We start from the raw sequence: 8330 nt of genomic DNA on the forward strand, positions 1-8330 counted from the left end.
TTCGAAACGGCGACCATTGGCAACATGGCCCACATATCAGCGAGTGCACCAGAGATTAATCCGCCACTGCTCTAACTACCCTCTAAAGTCTGGGAGTCTTGTCGGTTCGTCCTCCTCTGCAAGTCCTCTCCGGCGTCCGCTTCTTTTCTCGCTTCTGCTCCCCGCCGCCACCGCCTCCTGCTCTCTCCGCTCGGGTTTCTCCGCGGCGGTTGTTAGCGAGGGGAACGAGGTATCGCCGGCGCCGTGGTTCCTGCGGGTGAGCTCTCTTCTCTAACCCTGCATGCTTAGCCGACGTGCCCTACGAGTGCTTGCTTGCGGTTGCGGGGTTGTGGGGGTGTACCCGTGACGGGGATTCAGTTCACACATTGCGTGGGGGCGCGGGTCGATTTTGCTGTCGCGGGATCGGTTCTGCGCTGATGCGACCGCGCCCTGAATCTAGGGCTCGTGCTAATTAGTTTGTTTGGTTCGGATTGTTGAAAGAGAGATACATCTGTGTGGTTCGCCTCTTAAATGGAGTCCTTGTTAGAATCTGGTTGCTTCTAGTTAGATTACCACTTTGATCGCAGGAACACGCAGTTACTTCTGGAATGTGGAATAGTTTAGTGCTTGCCTCTTGATGTGTAGGCAGAGTGGACTTTAATTTATACTCTTTTAAACACAATTCGTTGGGCCCTCGGATTCCTAGACTGCTTGTCTCCAGACAGTGGCATTGTGGCAATTAGTCTCCAGATATGTAGGCAGGAGTGACATTTTTTAACAGAGTAATCTGTTGATGCCTGGTATTCTAGTTTTTTCTCTGGGCTGATGGTATGTTTGTTTACAAGGATCATTGAATGGTGGTATATTATTAAAGCATGCATCTGTCAGTGGTACAAACTTGTATCAATCTTAAGCATATTTGGTTATTTGTCTTAACATATTTATTCCTCATAAGAATTTGGTGGTCATGCGTAGCCAAGGTTAATGGTTTTAAGAATTACCTTCAATATTGTGGTATCAGGGCCTTCTTAGGCATATGCTTGATTCCATCATTCCGGAGTCTTAGTTGTTTTTTCTAAGTCTACCTAAGTGTAATCCTCTTTTCTTTTCCTCTCCTTTGGCGCCTGCTGCCAGTAGGATGCCGGGTGTAAACTCATTTGCTCTCTTGCTAATATAATGACACGTAAGCCTTTTGCTTGTTCGCAGAGAAACATTTTGATTCCTAAAATTGTATATATTGCTTACACACAACTTGTAATCTTGAGAATATCTTCTTAATATATTCCGTACTTGTTTGTTATGTACTTTGTTTTTTTTTCTCAAGAATTACATATGTTTTGTTTTATATGATGTATAACATGCATGAACTACCACATTTAGGATGGCAGCTCCAGACATGCCCAACCGGTTCTACCATATTGCCCATCAACTGGTGCATGCAGAGAAGAGGGAATCAATATTCTTTGTGAAAATGGTTAAGAGTGCCTCACTGCCATGCTAAGATAGTGGAGCACCTGCAGAATAAATTCCATATGAAACCATCTGAAGCAGAAGGCACAATTAAGGAGCCCTTCTTTGCTACTGGATCTATGATTTATCAGGATGAGAATTTTGGATACATTTTGACCTGTGCTCATATCCTCGAGGATTTCTATTCAGCCAATATTGTACTGAGTAAGGAGCAGGCCAACAGGTGGTTCAAGTTTCTCATCCTCTGCAAGCACAATGAAGATCACATGAAGACTATCCATCCTGACTTGTATGAATCTGAGCGTGATAAGCGGAATTACACTGTAGCAACTGTTTTGAAAATTGATCAGCGTAAGGATCTTATGTTGCTTCAGTTCAATTTGTCCACACTCTATGCCACCCAGTATGCTCAAAGATGTCGCTTACCTCATCAGTCATTAAAGCTCGCAGAAAATCCATCCTCAGCACCAAATGATGTGGTCATGATCTCCTGGCCACCTAATAGGCCTGATACTGTTGTCATTGGGCAAGTTTCAAATCAATGCCGCTTATTCAACCAACTGACAACAGAAAGAGATAAAGGCTATAATATGCAATTTATAGAGCTTAAGATCAATGGTGAAAAGGGAGCATCTGGCTCACCTATACTCAATCATGCTGGTGATATCCTTGCAGTTTATCATGGCCGGATTGAAGGAAAGGGATATGCTATAAGCCATGACGACATTTACGAATTCCTATACACGCGCAAAATTCTATCACAGAATTTGCGTTAATGAGAGTGTTCATAAGTGAGTTGCATCGACAACAAAACAGCTCTCTGATTCTTCTAATGCAGTCAAAGTACTGATTTACTGTTGAGATTATAGGCATATAATGATTTAATATATTCCATAAATAAATCATGACATTACAGATGAAAACTAGCATGAACGCATCATTAGATCTACACATATAAACTACACAGTATAACATGAACAGATCAAATATGCGCAACATATTGAACACGTACCGAGGTGACGGAAAGACCGGCTGCTTGGTCGAAACTTTTCGCAGACGTCTACGAAGGCACGAAACACGCGAGCGAAGAGGAAGGCGAGCCGTCGCGAACGAACAAGGAGCAGTCGCGCGAAGCGCTTCCCAAAAACCTTATTGCCGCCTTCTCCCGGTGCAGGACGTCGAAGGCAGAGGTTCCGGAGACCTGCTCTCCCGATCGCCGGTGCACGCCGGCGAGCGAGATGGAGTAGTCTACGAGCGACGGTGTAGTACAGAGTAGGAGGCAAACCCTAGATTGATTTCACGTGTGTTCCGTGAAGACGGCAGGTCGGTTTATATAGAGAAGGGTCGCTTGATCAGGGCGCCCGCACGATCTCTACTGCGCGTAACCGAACCGGATAAGTCGCGCGTAACTTATCCGGACTCCACGCCGTTTGCACGCACCGAATTTTTCGGAACGTTTCCAAAACAAAAACGAATCCGAATTTGCAGCAAAACAAAACTGCAAAAGGAGGCTGCATCTGCACAAGGGTGAGAAGCCAATTTTTCGGACCATTCGACGCGTACGTCGTGCACGCGCGCCGCCTGCCCTGCCCGGCCCAGGCCAGGCGAGCGAGCGCGTGTGTTTCCCCTCTTCTCTCCACCACACATGCTTCAAGTGGCTAGGAGGGCATCCTCCCTTTTAAGGAGGTCCCCCTCTCCTAGAATAAGCAAGGTGGTACTAAACTCCACATGCATGCCATCCCATGAGGTGGGCTTTTGTGATTTTCCAAAGAATTAATCTTCGAGTGGGCTAATGCCCATTCATTAATTCCAACATTTACAGCTTTGGTTTTGAAGCTATTGATTTTCAAGGACAAGAAAGTGTCTACCTGGAGGTACCTGTGATTACTGTTAGGCCGGTCAGCTGGTGCATACCTATTTGCCTGGATCAACGGGAGCGTTGTCTGCCTTGGCATATGCCTCCTTTTTGTCCCTATGAATGTGATACAGCTGCAGTTCAGAATGTTTTTTATCGAGTGCTGATGCTGCAGAAACTTCATGTTAGTTGTATTCCTTATACTAGGTCTCTTTTTCCTGCTGATACATCCCAAAAAACCACAGTATAGTAGATGGTACATCCTTATTCAACTCTGGATATTTTCCTCTTTTGTAATCAGATGCTCAGTTTTCACTATCTTTGTTAATTCTGATGGGTACAATGATACCCCAGAGAGAGATGGTACAATGGTACCCACATTTTCCTCTTGATATATCTCTCTTATGCATTGGATCTCCACTTTTCACTGTGTTGCAACTCTAGAGTTGTACTCTTATTTCGACATGAATATTTGAACAATTCACTTGGCATTGAATTCTCTTCACAACACAACTGTATGTCCAACTGCGATATATTCTGAGTTCTGAACTTATTGTATGTCAAATCCAGAACAAATTGTCCTGTGCGCAGTGTGCACTTTGTTCTTCTGCAGCTTATTGAAATTTGTCGATGCTGAACATTATGCCCCTAAATGCTGCGAAGTAGGTAAAAGTTATCTGGCAAACTGTCAGATTTGATTTGGTTAAGCACAACTATATATCGTGGGGGCAGCTGCCTCTTTTATACAGTAACTAGAAAAAAAACCCGCGCAGATGCGTGGGAAATTTATTTATTGTTTATAAAAAGAATACTAAAATAAGTCATATCTCACCATATTTTATAAGAAAATAGATTAATAATAATTAAAGAAATATTTATATCCCGGTTATATATGAACTCGCCTATCATCATTCTTTGCAAAAATATGAGTTAATATGTGTTTGTTTTTTCTTTCATTATACATCCGATTCATCTATGCATATTCAGGGGTAATATACGATGGAATAATCTATATTATCAAAATTATTTGTGCTAATTATCAACACTATTTAGATGAGAATGTCATAATTAAAAGGGATATAATGTGGTTCCATGTGATATTTTTTATCGTAAGTATGTATGTTTTTTCTAGCAAATAGTAGTCTCATGTACGAATGTACTTTTTCCTTTTTTGATAAATATTTTTCTCTGATATGGTAGGTGTGTAATTGTATTTATAAGTTGGATGTGCATACATTTATATGAGTGCTCACAATTCCATTTTATACCATTATTAAAATAAATACTTTGAAGAGTTTTGGTGGGATGGTGTGAAGCAGCACTGCAGCGGCGTGGCTTCTTCGATAACCTCACCAGAAGTAGATGCCTCATAACACACGTGCTTATTGGTTATCAGCTAATTATTAGTTGCACAATGCATGGATGCCTCATAACCATTATGACTTGGCGATTAATGGATAGTGGTTTCTATATATAACTTATATACATGGGATTAGTGGGAACATAAAATTGATATATTTGGCTTGTTCCTGATTGACAAAGTATATTATATACTACATATTAAGTGTTTTAGTATGTAAGGTTGACTTCTAAAGTGCTTATCTGATTGGCTACTTTGTTATTTAAGATGAGCATGTTTCCCGAACTACAAAAGTTTCCTGAACTAAACGATGCGTGTTTTCTAAATACTTTCTATACAAAAGTATTTTTAAAAAATCAAATAAACCTATTTTCAATTTTGTAATATTTAATACTTGATTAATATTTTTTATGACATGTATCATTTTGTGTGCCCTAGATAAAGTCAGCCAGATCGATTGAAGGCCTAGGTAGGAGATAAAAGGCATCGACACGGTATCAAAAGAATATATTTCATCATTAATTTTCTAGAAATATATGAAGAAGAAAATATTCAAGATAAATTTAGTAATGTCATTTTAACACATCAATATTTTTTTTCTAGTAGGTATTGAGTAAATTTTGAGAATGCTACACACAGTCGAAGTTGTTTTATTTTTAAAAATAAAAATCCAATATAATTATATATGTTGTTAAGTGATATATCTATAATTTTAATTTATTTATATTTTTCATGGATGTTTTCATGAGATATATTTTTTATTTGAACATAACTTGAAATAGCATATATTTTTATTTTTACAACTTAAATTATAGTTAAGATGTGCTGATTATTAGATTGGTTTTTCGACTAACCGAGAAATAAAAAAAAGGAAAGAGAAGTACAAGTACAATTTTTTTTTTTGGTCGGGTGTGGGTTTCAGGATACAAATGTACGTACTCACGTACAGATATGGAACGATGTCGATCTTTGGAGATATCTATCTTATTATAATGTTATCCTCCACTAACTTCTTAAGTTTGACATGCAAAGATGCCACATCATCATCCACTAATTAAGAAGATGTCATATCATCATCCACTAACACTCATCACATTTAAACATCATGCAAACATGCTATATATTTATAGTTTTTATAATTTAAGAGCTTTTAAAATACAAACATGTTAAATTATCATTCAACATAATTCACATAATGTTTCAATGTATATCTTTATTATGTTTTTATGATATAAAGTATATAGTTCATCCTCACTTAGTTAGTGCTTAAATGATTAATCTATGGTCCAAATTATCTTTCTCTTTTTTCTCTAATTAAGTCATATCACATCAATTGTTTTTAGTCTTTTGATGATTAATATATCTCCCTACTTTTCTTCTTCCATAAAGTCATACCAGCTTACTTTTTAAGTTTGAATCACCATTCTACATGCTATTTAAATTTAAATTATCATACCACATTAATTCACTTAATCTGATATTATCTAGCTATCTTATATATTATTTTTTTATTGTTATCATACTAAATTTCCGCAGCAATGCGCGGGGTTTCACCTAGTAATATAAATTTGATTGTTAATTTAGAAGATAGATCTAATGGTTAAAAATAATGGTCCCACCAGATTAAATGAAAATCAATGGCTAGATGTTTTGTTTTTTTCTTAGATTTTCTATGATTTTTAAAGTACCATGTGGCGACTTAGGAGCGTTTTTAGGAGTATCACGTGGCGGCTTGAGAGCGTTTGTAGGAAGTTTCATGGACTTTTAGTATATAATAATAATAATAATAATAATAATAATAATAATAATAATAATAATAATAATAGAAATAATAGATAGATAGATAGATAGATAGATAGATAGATAGATAGATAGATAGATAACAAACTAATAATAATCACATAGTCTTGCGCAAGACTATTTGTGTTTGGGTTGGGCCAAGGTTTTCATTCTACAGTTCTTGTTAGGCTGGAATGAAACAAAGTCCAATGTAACCCCCTCAACTATTAGCCGAATTTCGTATTTCGTAACCATCAACCTAAAATCGGGAAGTATATATCGATCAATCGCTCTAACTATATTAAAACCGATATGACTTTCGTTGCCGTGGCACGTTAAACCGGATAATCCTAATGGGCGGGTGATCGCTCTCTCCCCTTCCCAGCGATCACCCGCCCCTCTCCCTTACTACTTTATCTCCCCATCTTCTCTTCCTACTACACCATAAATATTTGAATTTAAATTCAAATTTGAAACGAGTATGTAAACTTTTTACTTATAAACTTTGGGTCTATAAACTAATATTTAAATTTAAATTCAAATTCAAATTTGAAACGGGTATGTAAACTTTTGACCTATAAACTTTGGGTCTATAAACTAATATTTGAATTTAAATTCAAATTTGAAACTATGTAAACTTTTTACTCATAAACTTTGGGTTTATAAACTATTATTTGAATTCAAATTCAAATTTGAAATGGGTCTATAAACTTTAGATATATAGAAACACTATATATAAAAAATATTTGAATTCAAATTCAAATTTAAATCGGATATATAAACTTTTGACTTATAAACTTTAGGTGTATAAACTTTAGATGTATAGAAATACTATATATAAAAAATATTTGAATTCAAATTCAAATTTGAATCGGATATATAAACTTTTGACTTATAAACTTTGGGTCTCTGAACTTTAGATGTGTAAACTTGATGTGTATAAACTTTAATGCATAAATTTACTAAAATAGAAAAGTAATACGGTGACAAAAAAACCAGGTGGAGGGAGGGAGGGGGAGGGGGGAGGAGCGAATTGATAGCCACCCACTGCCAGACGAGCAATCGCTCATTAGCCGTTTCGCGTTAAACCGACCAAAATTCTCCATTGATGGAACAAAATTCTCAGGCTTTGGCCCATTTTAGCAGCAGTAGAGAAGTACTCCCTCCGTCTAAAAAAAAGACAAACCCTGAATTTCCGTGTCCAACGTTTGATTGTTCGTCTTATATGAATTTTTTTTATAATTAGTATTTTTTATTATTGTTAGATGATAAAATATGATTAATACTTTATACGTGGCTTGTCTTTTTAATTTTTTTTATATTTTTTTTAAGTAAGACGGACGATCGACATGAAACCCAAGTTTTGTTTTTGTTTTTTTTTTTTTATGAGGCGGCGGGACGTCATCGTCATCGTCCTCCTGGTCGGCGGCCAGGCGACGAGATCCTCCGGGCATGTCTTTCCCGGCGACCCGGCCCTGCCGGCTGCCGCCTCTCCACCCTCCACACCCCCGCCTCCCTCCCCTCAAACGCGGCCCTTCCATCCTCTAGATCTGTCAGTCCACGGACCACACGGACCCCGCTTGGCGAGGCGATGCGTTCGTCCAACGCGGACCACGAACCGTGTCTCCCTGCCGACGTTACCGCGCATCAAGATTAGGTGCAAGCTCGGGGGCACCTGCCTCAACGTTGGATGCATCCCCTATTCCCCTCCAAGGTATTGCGTTCTCCATTCGCCGTCTCCGTGCGCGATCTATATGTCCATTGGTAAAAATTCGAGCACGTCGATCCGTGACCGTGTTGAGCACTTTACAACGAATCTTGGGGGTTAGGATTTTGCGGTGTACAGGTGCGTAAGCTGTAGTGTTGTTTGATGCGGTACAGGGGTAG

The 8330-nt window shown here is 38.4% G+C and overlaps 1 pseudogene; it reads left to right on the forward strand.

Annotated features, from left to right (window-relative positions):
* The first annotated feature begins 1360 nt into the window (after window positions 1-1360).
* On the forward strand, window positions 1361-2225 carry LOC127768991 (uncharacterized; annotated as a pseudogene).
* Window positions 2226-8330: the final 6105 nt, after the last annotated feature.

Source organism: Oryza glaberrima, chromosome 3 (genome assembly GCF_000147395.1).
Source record: "Oryza glaberrima chromosome 3, OglaRS2, whole genome shotgun sequence".
NCBI lineage: Eukaryota > Viridiplantae > Streptophyta > Magnoliopsida > Poales > Poaceae > Oryza > Oryza glaberrima.